Genomic DNA, 14898 nt, shown 5'->3' with positions numbered 1-14898 from the left:
CCAAAAGTAAACAGAGAGCACCAATTTGGCGCGTAAATTATTCCAGTGTTCACATTGTGACACCCTGAGTGTACTGGGCGACTTTGGGCCACTCAGTGCTTTTTGAGTGGATGCTGCTGCCACAACAGACGCCGGTCGTGTTTCTTTGCAGAAGTTTGGAGGAAATTACTTGGGGAGAAAAAGCTCTGCTTTAGGAAAAGCCCAAAGGAAAAAGGAATAAAAAGAAGGAGCAGATTCTCCAAGGACCACTGAGTTCTGGAATTCTTCCTGGCAGGATGATTTGAGGAGGGTGGGAGGTTTGGGAGCCTGGAGGATACTCCCTGTGGCTGCTGGAGCTTCCAGGGCACGCGGTCCCAGTGAGTGATGTTTGCTGGCCCTGAGGCTCCCCAGTGTTTGCCCACTCATTTTTCTTCATGCTGCTCTCCCTCAGCCCCTTTTCCCAGTGTTGTCTGAGAAGTCTCTGGGAAGGAAAATGGGAGTAGAAGTTGTTTGTGAGGGCAGGGAGTGAATTCCTTTGTGGGAAAGGGCCCTGGCTCAGCTGGCCCTGGCCTGGGGAGTGTCACTCATTGCAAAGCTCTGAATTATCAAACCTCCAACCGCCTCCAGTTATTGGATGAAATGTTTTAGCTTGTGGTGAAAAGAAGCTCAGGGAAGATGCTTTAATGACTGCTTCTGATCTGAAAACCAAATATTCCCTGAATGGCTGCCCACACCGAGAGAAACATCCCTGAGCTGTGCTGGCATTTACTGCATGGGGATGTACTGAAGTTTATCCAAGCACAGGGTCTGCATTTTCAGACCTTTGGAGATTACTTTTATCTTCTTTCCACTATTAAACATAGCTCAGCTCTGCTGCACTTTCCCACAAATAAAATTTGCTGGTGATTACTTCTAGGAATCATCCATGGAGTATTTTTAAGGAGCTGTTCAGCCGTGTGTTTGTGCTGGATGGGATCGGTGCTGTGTAATCTGCAGTGCTGCCTCTGCACTGTGATTATTTTCTGGCTGGTTTATGTGGGAAGAAACCTTCCCTGCTTTGCCACTTTGCCTCTCCTTTAAATCTGAACTTGCTGTGGGTTCTCTGGGGAGAAGGTTATGTGGAGACTCCAGGGACTCTTCATCAGGAATTGTAGGGACAGGACAAGGGGAAATGGGCTCAAACTGAAAGAGACCAGGTTCTGATGGGATATTAGGAATAAATTCTTCCCTGTGAGGGTGGTGAGGGGCTGGGATTGAATTCCCAGAGAAGCTGTGGCTGCCCCATCCCTGGAAGTGTCCAAGGCCCGGTTGGATGGGGCTTGGAGCAACCTGGGATAGTGGAAGGTGTCCCTGCCCATGACCTCCAGGAAGGAGATGATCTCTGAGGTCCCTTCCAACCCAAACAATCCCATGACTCCTTGATTCTCTTATCTGGAGCTCTGGAGCTTTTCCCATGGCTGGGAGCATGGAGAGGACAAGGTCAGAGATAGGGAGAAGGCCGCACATGGGGATTTCTCAGGCTGGAGGTGCTGCTGGATGCTGCAAAGTGTTGATTTGTATCTGGGGGATGCTGATGGGATTGGGGGATCAGCTCCTGGTGTCTGGTATCAGCAGAGAAAGGTCAGGGGAAGGGGAGCAGCTCCTCATCCCTGCTGGGGAAAGGATGCTCAGCTCATCTCCTCCCGAGGAAAACCACCAGAGGAGGAGGAATCACATATACCCAGTGCCAAATGGCATATGATGACTCAAGAGAAAAAAAAATCACACCTCTTTATTACCCAGATTTATCTCCCTGTGCATGACAAGCACCACCAGATGCTCCTCTCCTCAATTGCTTTATTGGATTCTGGGACATCCTCGTAATTGCTCTAAGTGGGAGATGATTCCCCAGCATCTGGCATGTGCTCATACTGATCCTGGGCGCTTCTCAATCCACTTAGGGAAAGCACAGACGTGCTCCCTGTGCTGCCAGAGGCAGCCTGGGAATCCTAAAGCCTCACTGGATCCTATTTTTCTTCCTTTGAGTTGCTGCTGAATGACTGAGGCCTCGCCACTGGATCTCCGGCAGGCTGAGCAGTTACAGGTGGATTTGCCCAGATTTCATCCCCATTCCCGAGGCTGGGCAGGAAAGGACTGTCCCAGCCCCCAGCGTTGCTCCCAGGCTGTATTTCAGGAGCTGCTGGAATGCTATCCTTGCACAAGCTGCCCCTCAACTCATGGAAGTGCATTTAGCACCTAAGGCCCAACAGAAATCTTCCAATAAATTAAAATTGTTTCTGTTTTAATTTTTGGTTTAGGTTCAGAAAGTCTCCTGCTCCTTTTGGGGCTGGTGGCAGATATTGGTGAGCACCTCTTGAGCATCTTTTAATGGAGAAGGGAGCCCTGCCTGGTGGATTCCCCAGGTGGGTGGTTTTCCCTGGTTGGCTCAGAGTGAGGAAAAGACAGGAATAAAACCAGCTAAAAGCAGATATTTCAAGAATTGCTCCAAAGCTACAGTTTTCATTCCAGGCAGGAATGAAAATATAGGATTTAAGCAGTTTAAAAAACTTTTCTTTCCCTGCTTCCTTCCTCCGAGCAGCCTGGCCAGGTTTGGTCAAACCAAACTTGATGCTGGCATGTGGTCAGCAGCGCTGGCAACTCCTGTTTTCCAGGCACAGCTTTGGAGCTGGAGCTTTTGGAGGGACACAATGGTGCAGGAGGGTCTGTCTGAATGAGAGAATGAAACACTTCCCAGCTTCAGGAATGCTGCTGGGTGTTGAGTGGCAGGGAAAAGGGATTCTCCAGGCCTGCAGACTCCAGCCCTGTCTAGACTTCATAATGCAGTGGTGCAAACCCGCCCTCCTTGAGCTCCTGCCACGGCCTCTCAGTGTCCTAAAAATGGAAGCGGAGAAAGTTCCCGGTGCCAAAGCCTCAGTCATGTTAATGAGCCCCCAGTTCCTGTCAGATTTGGCAACTCAGCCCTCTGAACTTGCAGCAGGTGGTAGAAAAGCTCATTTCCTAAACCCACATCCCTCTGGAAGCAAAAGGCCCCAACTGGCTTCCCGTGGCCTCTCCCTCCAGGCTGGTGGAGACTCCTGGGTGTGGGGATGGATGTTCCCGTAGGGAACACTCAGACCATCACTCCACAGAGGTTACTGGGGTCAGCACATTGCTCTTGAGTCAAATCACTGTCAGGTTATGTCAGAAAGGTGACACTCACTGCCCAAAGCCCATTGGATGTGGCACTGACTGCACCAAAATCAGTTTTTAGACCCCAAAATCAGTGTTTTGGATGTTTCTGTCCTCTCTGGCTCCCTGAGTCTGTTGGCAGAGCTCGACTCTGCAGAGTTGGTTTGGGTCACCAAGTTAGTTTGGGTTTAGGATGAATTTCCTTCTCCACCCCCCCTTTTCCCCTTTCTGGGATCGAGTTTCTTGCAGCTCAGCACACTCTCATCCCTCTATTTCCCACTGAAGGCTGCAGCAGGGCTTGGTCACCTCTGTTTTCCTAAACCCAGCCCAAGTAAGGAGCATCTGCCAGGAGGCAGAGGTGTTCCTAAGCCTGTGGCTGGAATAACTCCTCCTTTGCCGCCTTGCTCTGCTCCCAGGCACACTCCCAGGCCAGGAGGAGTGGGAAGCACAATTCCAGCCCCTGGATGTTTTCTCCTGTGCACCCAGAGCCCAGGCTGATGGGAAAGCAGAGCTGGCCAGGCTCAAACCCTCCTCATTTCCCTCTTCCTGGAGCTGTGGTCTGACCTTTCCCATGTCACATGGGGTGGAGATTTGTCCTCCCTGGTTTTACCAGCACGGGAAAAATGAAGTGGCTGAGGCAGAAAATGACCCAACACTTCCCCGGTGCCAATTCCTCCCTCCCCTGGCTTGCAGAGACCTGCGCCTGGCACAGCACTGAACTCACCTGACCAGTTCTCCCCCTGCCAGCCCAGAGAAGCATCACTGCTCCTCTTAGCAGCAAATTAGGCTCTCACGTGTGTTTTAAAAGAGTCATAAGTTTCCTGGGGTGTGCTGTGGTTCCTGTGCTGGCAGTTTTGGGTGCCTGGGAAGACACTCCTTGGAAAGCATCATTTTCCAGAGGTGAGGTCCCAGGCAGGGCAGGGCAGGGCAGGTCAGATCCCTGTTTCTCTGCACGGAGCAGTGGAGGCAGCTCAGATCTGCTGTCATTTTGGTGCAGGTTCCTGCCCTCCATCTAAAGACAGAGCCCACCTGTGCAGAGCTCTTGGCTGTAAGTGAGCAGGCAGGGTTGGAGTCAGTGAAAAGCTGCCTGAATCCCAGTGGGAGCTTCATTCCCCATGGGAATTTGAGCTTGGGATGAACACAATTTTCAGATCTGCTGAAGCTTCTGGTTCGTGGTATTTTGCCTCTTGGACTGATACATCATATGCGGTTTATGCATCAGGGGCTGACAAGTCAGGGCCCATAAAGAAATCTTGTTTCCCATAGGAATTCCCATAGGAGTGTGCTACTCCAACCCATTTGGTATTAGGGCTGTCATCGCAGGAATGGCAGAGGAGGTGCCCAGGATGGTCACTGAGGGCCTTGCACCTCAGAGGAGCAGTCACTTCTTAATTTACATGCAGAGAAACGGCCACAGAGACCTTCTGTGCTGAACTCCATCACAAATGCTGAGAAAACCTGCAAAGTCCCGCTCCCATTCCCTGCTCCAAATCCCCCACAACAGACCCTGATATCCAGGGCTGGGAGCCAAACCCTCTCAAGTCAATGGAAAGATTCCCCTTGACTTTAATGGTCTTTGCATGAGTGCCTAATTCCTTCCTGTTCTCAGCCTCTCTTGGACTTGGTTATGGAAACAACTGCAGCTGTAAAATGCTGCAGTGAACTGTAAACCCTTCAAAGCAGCCCCACGGCAGCCTTCCCTGTCCTCCCAGACACTTGGAATGGGATTTGTTTGACAAAAAGCCTGATCTGTGTTCTCCCAGCCAGCGCCGTGGCTGCAGTGTGAATGAGCGTTTTAACAAAGATATTCCTGCAGACAGGGCTTGTGGTCAGCCTGCCGGGGCTGGAGCCAAGCTCTTCCCAGCAGGATGGGGAAGGCAGGGAGCCTTGGCAGTGCTGGGCGAGGCTGAGCCTCTGTGGCTCTCAGAGCTCTGCTCCTGGCTGTTGCAGCTTCCATGATGTTTTCCCTGCAAGGACCATGTCACTGACCCTGCCCAGATTCCTCAGCACGTTGTGGAATGTGTTTTGCCCCAGGCTGTGCCATCCCAGGCCACCTTTGTGCCTCACTCCACAACATTCTGACAAAACACTTAGAAAATGCTTAACTTTAAGGACACAGATGTGTTTCACTGGGGATTAAAGGCATTTGGCTGGGGAGGGATCTTGGTGGATCTGGCTGTGGGATGCCAGCAAGAGGCACATGGAATTCTCTCCCAACACCTGGGATTATCAACTGGCACCTCAAAACATGAGACCTGCCTGCTCCAGCCTCATCATGCATGAAGCAATAGCAGCACACAGATTTTTGAGTCTTTATCAAGCCCAGAGTCACCAAATCTGAGTGTGAGAGGAACAGTGACGTTCTGTCTGAGGGTTTGAGGATGTTTGCCACTGTAGGAGGTTGCTCAGCTGGCTCTTGGGGGAGACGAGGCTGATGGTGCCTGCTCTTTTTTCTTTTATGCCCTAAAAACTTTCTAGATCGTGGCTTTAGGTTGTTTTTACTTCACTGTTCAAACACCAGATGGGTTTTGCTGGGTTTTTTTTCCCAAAGGCAACTGGGTGCCTGCACCGCCCACCTGCCCATCCCTCTCATCCTGCGCAGCCTGAGTTGGAATGTGATCCCAGAATGTGATCCCAAAACGTGATCCCAGCATGGCCTCCATGGCTTGGGCACAAATCCCCACTTCTGGAGCCACGTCGTGCAGGAGGAAGCTCGGCCTCCCTCTCACAGCTGTGCATTCCCGAGATGAAAAGGGCAGCTCAGGCCCTCGATGCTCCTCAGCAGAAAATCCGGCCTGGACAATCCATGGAAAAGCCTGGCAGCTGCAGGAGCTGTCTGGCTGCTGGAAAAATCTGGAGTGAGCTCCCTCCTGACACTCTGGTTTGGGGAGCTCTGCCCTTTTGGATTTCAGAGTGTTTGCCCATCAGTCTCCCTAGAAACGAGGCTGCTTGGAGATTCCCAGCTCAGCCATGTAGGAATTGTGCTGGCCTGGCTCTTTTGGAAGGATTATTTGCTTTTTAAAGCCCTTGTCTGCAGCCCAAGCTGATGGTTCTGTTGCAGAGGAAAACAGGCAGAAGCCTGAGACGTGGATGAAGTAATGAGTTCATCTCTCTGCAGTCTAGCCAGGTACACATTGTTTTGCTCCCAGGACTTAATTACAATTCAGGCATCTTTCCTCACATTTTTATGAAGCTCAATGGCAAATAATGGTCACTCTCTCATTACATCAGCATTACCTTGTTTTCTTGGTTAAAAAGGAGAGATCCAAGGGCAGTATCCTTCCTTGCCCTGCATTTGGTTGTTCTGGGATGTGCTATCTCCAGCAAGCAGTCAGAAACATGGGGTTTATGTCAGGACCAGCACTCACATGGGCTGGGCTGGACTGGTCTGGGGAGAGAAGGAGAGACTTGTCCAGTGCAAAATACTGCATTAGCCTTGGATGGCTGATAAATCCTCACCTGGCTGATGCTCTCCCTGTTCTGCTTTGTGGGCTTTGGCACTGACACCACGGACATCACCCTGTCTGGGGTCTGGAGCCCACTGGCCTTCTCCTGCCTGGACTCCTCCCAGTGTCCCCAGGGCTCACTGGAGAAAGGAAAAGTAAAAGTCTGGGCAAATTTGATTGAATAATGAGTTTAGTTACTTTACCCAGCCACAAAACGGGGCATATTCACCCAGGGCAAAATGAAACAGGGCCCCACTGGTGCAACAGAATCCTCTGGCCCACAAAGGAAACCACCAGCTCCTTGTGGGAGGGGTGTGAAGCTGTTGATGGAAACGAGTGTGCCACGATCCTGTGGCCTTGCAGTGCTCTGTGATTTTGGTCACTCCAGACTACGATCAGCACAGCCAGACCAGCCCTCATCCCAGCCCAGCTGGCCACTGGCCCCAGTAGCTGCTGGCTGCTGTGCCTCATGGCTTCACGGGGAGTTTATACTGTCTTGGTGCTGCTTTGTAACACCCACCCAGCTTGGCTGCACCCTGCAGGGTCACTGGTTATGAAATGGCCGGGTTTGCTGGGGCATTAAAAAAACTCAACTCTTTTTAGTATGGAATTAGTGTCTCCTGGTATGAATATTGCAGTGCTGTGTTCTGCCTGAAATGATGCTGCTCCAACAGGCTGGAGCTCAGCGTTGTTTGTTTCATTTTCGTTTCTGAACCTGACCAGTCCCATAAAATCAAAACCTATCCTAAAACACTGTAATTTCTCAGATTACACTTCATGCAGGGGGAATGGACACATTTAGATGATGTTGCCAGGTTGGCTGCACTGGGAGAGAAGTTTTTGCACTATGAAGAGAAGGTTTTGTGCTGTGGGAGAAGGTTTTGCATGAGGAAAGAAGGTTTTGCACTGGGGAGAAGGTTTTGCTCTGTGGGGAGAGGGTTTTGCACTATGGGAAAAGGTTTTGCATGAGGAGAGAAGGTTTTGCTCTGTGGGATAAGGTTTTGCTCTAGGAGGGAAGGTTTTGCTCCATGGGGAGAAGGATTTGCATGAGGAGAGAAGGTTTTGCTCTAGGAGAGAAGGTTTTACTCTGTGGGGAGAAGGATTTGCATGAGGAGAGAAGGTTTTGCACTGAGGGAGAAGGTTTTGCTCTGTGGGGAGAAGGTTTTGCACTTGAGAGGAAGTTTTGCGCTGTGGGAGGTTTGGCACTGTGGGGAGCAGGTTTTGCACTGTGGGAGGCTGTGCAAGTCCAACATGACTCCCCGGGGGGCTGGTTTGGGTCTTGTCCAAGATGAGCAGTGTGGAAGGCAGCAGGTGGCTCTGACCATCTGCAGGGAGGATGAAGAGGTGCCACCCCTCAGTCCACCCTCCAATTTCCTGCGTGCCTGGGGAAGGCACTGGAAGGTGCTGTGGGTATAAAATGGAATCAGGATGACAAATGGTTCATCCCTTGGGATTTCCTTTGCGGCTCAGAAAGTTGTGGCTGGAGTGATGGGAACAACAGCAAGAGCAGAGGGTTCAGAGGGCTGAGCTCAGTGCAGGGCTGAGTTCTCAGCTGGAACACGGGAGGGCTGCAGGGCTCGGTGATGAGCAGGAGCACACGGAGCAGGGAGGCTGTGGAGCTAAAGGAGCAGTGGGGATAGCACAGAAACCCTCCTGCAATGTGATTTATTGAGCTGTGAGGGTGTCTCTCAGTTCCAGTGGCAGATTCCTCATCATACATGACATTTAAGCAGGGCGGGAGAGGTTTCACTGCAGGAAACCACTCTCTGTCTGCGAGGGGGGCACTGGGCCGAGCTGGTTTGTGGCGGCCGCGCTCGCAGCTGGGGAGGGAATTTTCTAAATCAGATTTTTATGAGGTGTCTAATTGACTCATCATCCCTGCCCCCGCCCCGTGCACAAACATTTGCTGTGCCCTGAAATGTGAGATGAACAAGGCTGGCGAGAAATGTCTGAATATAACAGGGGAGTAGAGGACTGAGGAGGGTGAGGAAGGAGCGAGTCCCTCCCTTGCCAATCTTTAAACCAAGATTGTGAAAAATCCAGTATAAAAAATAACAACAACAGAAAGAGGTTGTGGTTTCCTAAGCCAGTTTGCATTTCTGGAAGCTGATGACGCCCTGGATAACTGTTGTTTTTTCAGACCTCTCTCAATTTTTTTAGGATGGTTTGTCTGCAGTGTGGCTATGTGTGGGTAGAGAGCTGGGGAATATGCAGAGGGAAAGAAAAAAGCTAAAAATGGGCAGGAAAAGGAGGACTGCATATGCTTTTTTTCTCCTTAGATATTAAAAAAATTTAAAAAGAGCTTGAAGTTGTTAAAGATTTGGGTTTGTAGGGGTGGAGCACAGGCAAAGGAAGTTTATCCTGAAGACCACGTCTCATAGAGGATTTTTGTGCTTTGTTAAGCACCATCCCTCCTCGACTGCAGGAGAGCTGTGTCTCATTTTGCAAAATAACTCCAAACTTCTGATTTACGTCCCTTGGAAGCTGCAGAGAGAAGGGATGCAGCCAAGCCATGGCAGGGAGCTGGATGCTGTGGTGGGCCTGCAGGCCTTGTACTGCTGCCACCAGGAAATTGGTTTCTTTTTGCTGTCCAGTTTTTGGTGTCGCATCTCATTTTGGCATTTTTGCTTAGAAAACAGACTAATCCTGCAGAAATATTTCTCTTTTCTCTGTGGTGCTCATGCGTGTGCTGAGCTGAGCCCTGCTGGTCTCCTTGGGATGTGGCTGCTTTGCAGGAGCTCCAAAGAAGGGAGAGTTCCCTCAGCTGGTCCCTGAGTGGGACAGAGGGAAAGGGGATCTGAGGGCCAAGGTCTGCTCCGTCTCTCTGTAACAGCCACAACATGTCCTGCCCCTTCTGCTGCTGCTTTCCTACTGTTGGCTCTGGATTTTCATTGCTTGCACTACAGAAGGGGCCTGTGGAGGGAAATTAGAGCAAAAAGCAGTTGTTGCACTCTTGTCTGGAGGTGATGAATGCCATTTCCCACTGTGCCAGGGGGGACTGCTCCTGGGGACGTGGCTCTGTGCTGGCAGGGGTTGGCTCGGGCACCAGTGACCATTAAATTTTCACTCCAAGCCCTTCTCCACCCTGAAGCTTGGCAGACATGCCAAGAAAGCATTTTTTTATTTTGTTTTTTCCCTGTTACCAAAGCAGAGCCTGCCATTCCCAGCCAGAGTGCCCAGCTGGTCTATCCTCTGCCCATTGCCCCTTTCCAGCACAAAAAGGTTCTATTTGAGAAGTTCAACTTTGCTCTCTTCCTTTGTTTCCCTCAGCTGGAAGCTTCCCTTTAAAACATTAATATCCCTATTATTTTTTTCCCCCCAGCAGGTTAATTAATACTTGATTTATCACCTTGAAAGCTAATGGGTGTTTATCCAGATCCTGAAGGCAATGAATGCATGCTACAAATACCCACATCACTGACAGCCCATCTTTATTTGTTCTCCTTCAGGAAGCGACGTCTACTCAGCTCTAAAGGAGTTAATCTCAAACTTCTCCCAGGGTTGGTTTGGGATTGGCCTGGATCCGTGTTTTCCTGCTTGAGCTTTACTTTGTAAACATGGTGCCTTTTAATGAGGGAAAGCAGCAGCTTTTGTGGAGAGAGACCCAGACAGCTCAGCGGGATCGCTCCAGCCTGGGTCAGCAAAAGCCATTGGAGGTTGTGGGTGTTTTTATGGGCTGGGAGGGCTCTGGCTTTCTCTGAAATATTGTTTAGTTTGGGTTCTCGGAGAGCCTTTTTCAAATTCTCATCTGCTTCAAATAAATGGTGTTTATCATCTTTGTCTCCAGCTATTGTCATCAGTGACCTTAATTAGGCGTATATTAAAAATCATGTCGAGTTTGTCACTCATGCAGAGTTAGAAAGTCATTATTTACTTCTGCTGTTAACTCACACGTTCCCGCTGGGTGCTGCTCTGCACCCACGGAGCACCTGGCTGCTTGTTCTGAGGCAGGATGAGAGCAGCCAAACGAGCTCATCCCTCCCCTGTGGCTCAGGATTTGGGTTTTCCCCATAAGTGAGGCCATTTTGGGGGCTGCTCCCAAGCAGCTCAGCCTCTGAGCTCCCATGATTGGGTAACATTCTCAGTTTTTGTACACTTTCCCAGCCCTCGTGGAGGTGTCAAGCCCGAAGGAGCAGCCAGACAATTTTTATGATTATTTTAAAAATCCGTGATGCTCTGGATGATGAACTTACTTTTTTTTTTTTTTTCTTTTTTTTTCCAGGGACACTAACTCATCAATTTTTAATTCTGGATCTTGGCAGCACTGGTTGAATTAGAAACAGAACAACTGATTTTAATGAGTGCAAGATTAATGTAGATGAACTTGGCTGGAACGATTGTCTCCCCCCAACTCCCAGCTCCCTCCTTGCTGGGCTGTCACATCCCCAGCATCACTGGAGCAGGGAATATTCTCATCACAGCTCTTCAAGGGCAGGAGAGATGCTCATTAACCAGCCTGGTTCACTCAGGATGTTTTGCTCATTAACCCCTGGCAGCTGCTCTGGACCCTCCCCAGCCCTGCAAGGTGCAAGGGAAGGAGGAAGGTGAGGATGATGTGCACGGGCAGAGCAGAAACCTCCCTCTGGATGGGAAGGAGAAGATTTTTGGCTGTTGTGTGAGGCCACCACAGCTCCAGGAAAGGTTGTGATCCACACCTGTTGCCTCTCCCTCTGTGGAGAGATGTTGTTTTATTTTCAGGTCATATAAACAGCAGTTACTGATAAGAGAGAGCCCAGGACATCCCTCACTGGGCTGAGCTCTCCCACTGCCCCACATGAGCTCAGGGATTTGCTTTCCTACAGACCTGGAATTCCATATTTGGAGAGTGAGTGGTTTTATTACCAAGGAAAGATAGGGGAGGCTGAACTGGCCTAATTCAATTTGATTCTGTGGGCAACTGGCAGTTTTATATCCCTCTTTTATTTTTTTATGTGTTTCAATCAGGTGGTGCTTGCAGAGATCACAGCGCTGTGGGTTTAACCTGCCTGGGCTCGGGGGTGAATTGGGCAGGAGCTGAGTGTGATGAACCATAAACAATGAGCATTCTCCCAGGAAAGCAGCAGGGAACTGGGGAGGAAAAGGCTGGAGCAGCAGCTGGTGAGGTCACCCAGTGATTTCTGTCCAGTTTTACAGGGACCTGCCCAACCTGTGGCATTGTGACCATGGAAAAGCCACGGATGGCATCATGTCCTGCTTCAGCATCCCACCCTCAGAGTGGAAGGAGGAGCTGTGCAAGAAGCTTCAGCAGCCCCCAACCCAAGGGTTTCATGGTGCCTGCAGGACCTTCTGCATCCTGTGGGGATTAAAAGATGGGACAAAGCAGTGGGAACATGGATGCAGGTGGAGAGGATGTTACTGTGGGTCTGTTCAGCATCCACAGTTGTTCAGATCCTGAAGGTCCAGCAGTGAAATCTGTGAGGGAAAAGGGTACCTGGGGTAAAAGGCATCTTGTCTGGATCTGGGTGTCGGCCACCTGCAGCTCTGTAGGAGCAGCGGTGTCAGGACGGGGAGCATCCATCCCAGAGTGCAGTGGTTCCAGCTGCGCCTTTTGGAGGCCTGATTCCCAAATATCAGCTTCCCCTCTGTGCTCACAGCTGGGGCACCCAGAGATGCCCAGTGCTGGGGGCAGCACTCAGGATGAGTCCTGGCTCTGGTGCCTTGGGCTCCACCCCTGTGTGCCCCAAAACTGCCTGGGCAGGGGGAGCAGTGTCAGGCTGGCACAGGGCAGCTCTGGGGGTGCATGGCACGATCTCCTCCAGTGATTGGAAGATTCAGGGGTCTGGAATCACCAAACCCACAGCTTTTCCTCAGCTGTGTCCTCCTCACCAGTGTCCATCTCCCCAGCCTGGCCAGGGCCGGTGCTGTGCTGCTGACCTGGCCAACTGGAGATGTCAAGAGAAGTCTTTTTTTTTGGCTTTTTCCTATTTTCAGCTTGTTACAAACCGTTGTTGCCTTCCCATCTGCCAGCTCAGGACAGCAGCGCTGCTTCAGCTCGGTGTCACCAAGGAGAGCTTAAATACTGTCGTTAAAAAATCCCAGTCTTGCATCGTCTTCTCAGACACACAGGAAGAAACCTTTGCAATTAAATTCCCTGTGCTCCAGCAGGAGGGCAGAAGTTCCTCCTTTTTTCCCCCCTTTTTTGTGATGATGATATTCTGGGGTTTTAGAGCAGCAGGGGAAAAAAAAAAAAGCCTGTTTGATTTTCCTCATTATGTTAAGCCTGGTTTTACATTCTGATTGCCAAAGCATGATAAATGGAACACAGATTACCTAGAGATTTTCAAAGGTTTGCTTTCAATTTGATTTTTCCTGAGCCTCATTAAGCCTGCAGGTTTTATCTACACTTTGTTCTTCCAGTGGAGTAACATCACCATATATTAATAGCCCTATATTTTTTTTTCCATTAGAAATTAAAACCAGATAGAGGCTTCTTATGCTTTGCTTTCAAATCCTATTTTAAAAAATATTGATCATGTGTGTGTGCTGTTTTTCCTCTCCCTCTGACCCTGCTGGCTCTGTAAAGGACATTCCCTGGGGAAATGCTTTCAGTCATGGATCCCTGGGCATTGCTGGGTGCAGTTTCGTGGATTAAGGGGTGTATTTTAGAAGGTGTAATGCATAGATGATAAAAAAAAGTGGCTTCCAGCAGAGAGGCAAGCAAGAAAAGTAAGATTTAAAAGCAGGAGCTGTAAAATCAGGGAGCACAGAGGAGCTTAGACAGGGTAAGGTAACCCTTGGTGTGCCCAGGTGCATCTTGCAGGAGTTAATGCCATTGGAGGAGCTCATCCTCCAGGATTTTAGGAGAAACAGCCCAAAATCCATGACTTTAGGAGAAATGGCTGAGGGCCACCAGGCACAGCCTGAGTGCTGCTCCCTGGGAGAGGTTTGGAGGGTGGCAGGGACCAGGCGAGACACACGGGACACACACACACAAAAGCCACCCTGGCACACCCAGTGTGTTCCTTCTGCCGGAGCCAGGAACACTAAGCCACCTTCGGGGCTTTCCAGGGGTGCATCCTCCTCTTTCTGTGCCCATCCAGAGGCCTTGGGGCAGCTCCAAGATGTGATGGAAAGGTCTCGCTGCACTGGTGTGGGAAGCAGCTTCCTCATGAGCATCAGGATGGGGTGGCAGTGCAGGAGCTGGCTGCATCCTGCGAGTCCTGGGGAAGGTGCTGGGGATAAAACACCCAAGGCAATGCTCTGGTGATGCCCTGAACAGGAAACACAGAGTGGGGTGAGAACAGAGCATCCTTGGGGTGCCCCTGCACCAACCCCATGGAGCTGGTGCAGAGTGAAGCCCCTCATTCCCAGAGCTGTCTCCATGAGCTGAGGCGCTTCTCGGGATGTTCTGCTCCAGACATGACCCCGGGAGCTGTGCCTGACCTGGGAACAGCTCTTTTGGAGAGGTTTCCTGTCATTCTTCCAGCCCCTCTCGCTGAACTCTAATAAAAACTCAGTGCTTTCTATTTATAAACGAGAGCAGCACCAAGGAGCTGAGGCCACCACGGCCCCGGTGCTCCCAGCCCAGCCCACGCTCTCACCCTCAGCCACGGAGCATTTCATCTCCACTGCCCTTCCAGAGCCGCATCCTGCATGGGAAAGGGCATTTCCCAGGCCTCTTTCCTTTCATTTGTTTTACCCTTTGTTTACAAAGAGAAAGTTTTCTTTTTAAGAACAGGGATTGTTTTTGCAGCAGCTCCGACCCTGCCTCATAAACCAAACATTTCCCAAGCCCTCCATGGCTCAGGATGATGCCGCTGTCACTGGAATGCCAGTGTGAATATCCAAAATGTGTTTCTTGGTGGAGCCTGGGGGTATTTGTACTCTGTGTCCCCAGACATGACACAGAGGAGCAATGGGGCCTTGTGGCTGAGCCAGGGGGATGTGGCCAGAGCTGGGGCTGAGTTGGGGAGGGATTTGTGTTTATTTTAATGTGTTGGAGCCCAGGGCCAGCTCTCACCATCCTGCAGCAGGGGAGCAACCCCTCCACTTCTGCTGGGTTGGCTCAGGCTGAGGCTCGGGGCAGGCTGAAAGTGCTTTTGCTGCTTCCAGTGTGACAGGGACTGGACATGGCTGCTGCTTCTGGTTTTACCCCAGCGTTGCCTCTGCTCCCCTTTCCGACAGCACCAGGCCCTGCACCTGCACTTCTGACAGAATCCAGAGAGAGTTTTCCCCCAGGAACGTCCTCTCACTATCTCCATTCCATGCAGGATGGCAGATTTGATGAAAATGCTCTGATCTGTTCTGGCAAATCCTCTGTTCCTAAGTAGATAATAACCAGAAAATCTTCCTAAATAAATCCTGG

The 14898-nt window shown here is 50.6% G+C and overlaps 1 long non-coding RNA gene across 1 annotated transcript in view; it reads left to right on the top strand.

Annotated features, from left to right (window-relative positions):
• LOC125335899 overlaps positions 1 to 14898 on the top strand; it is a 27874-nt gene extending 12976 nt beyond the window's left edge. The window contains exons 2-3 of the long non-coding RNA XR_007207583.1: positions 10043 to 10229; positions 10816 to 14898. This is a non-coding gene — a long non-coding RNA (uncharacterized LOC125335899). The remainder of the gene's footprint in view (positions 1 to 10042; positions 10230 to 10815) is intronic.

This window comes from Corvus hawaiiensis, chromosome 19, assembly GCF_020740725.1.
Source record: "Corvus hawaiiensis isolate bCorHaw1 chromosome 19, bCorHaw1.pri.cur, whole genome shotgun sequence".
NCBI classification, from domain to species: Eukaryota; Metazoa; Chordata; class Aves; order Passeriformes; family Corvidae; genus Corvus; species Corvus hawaiiensis.
This window is presented reverse-complemented; position numbering and strand designations above follow the sequence as displayed.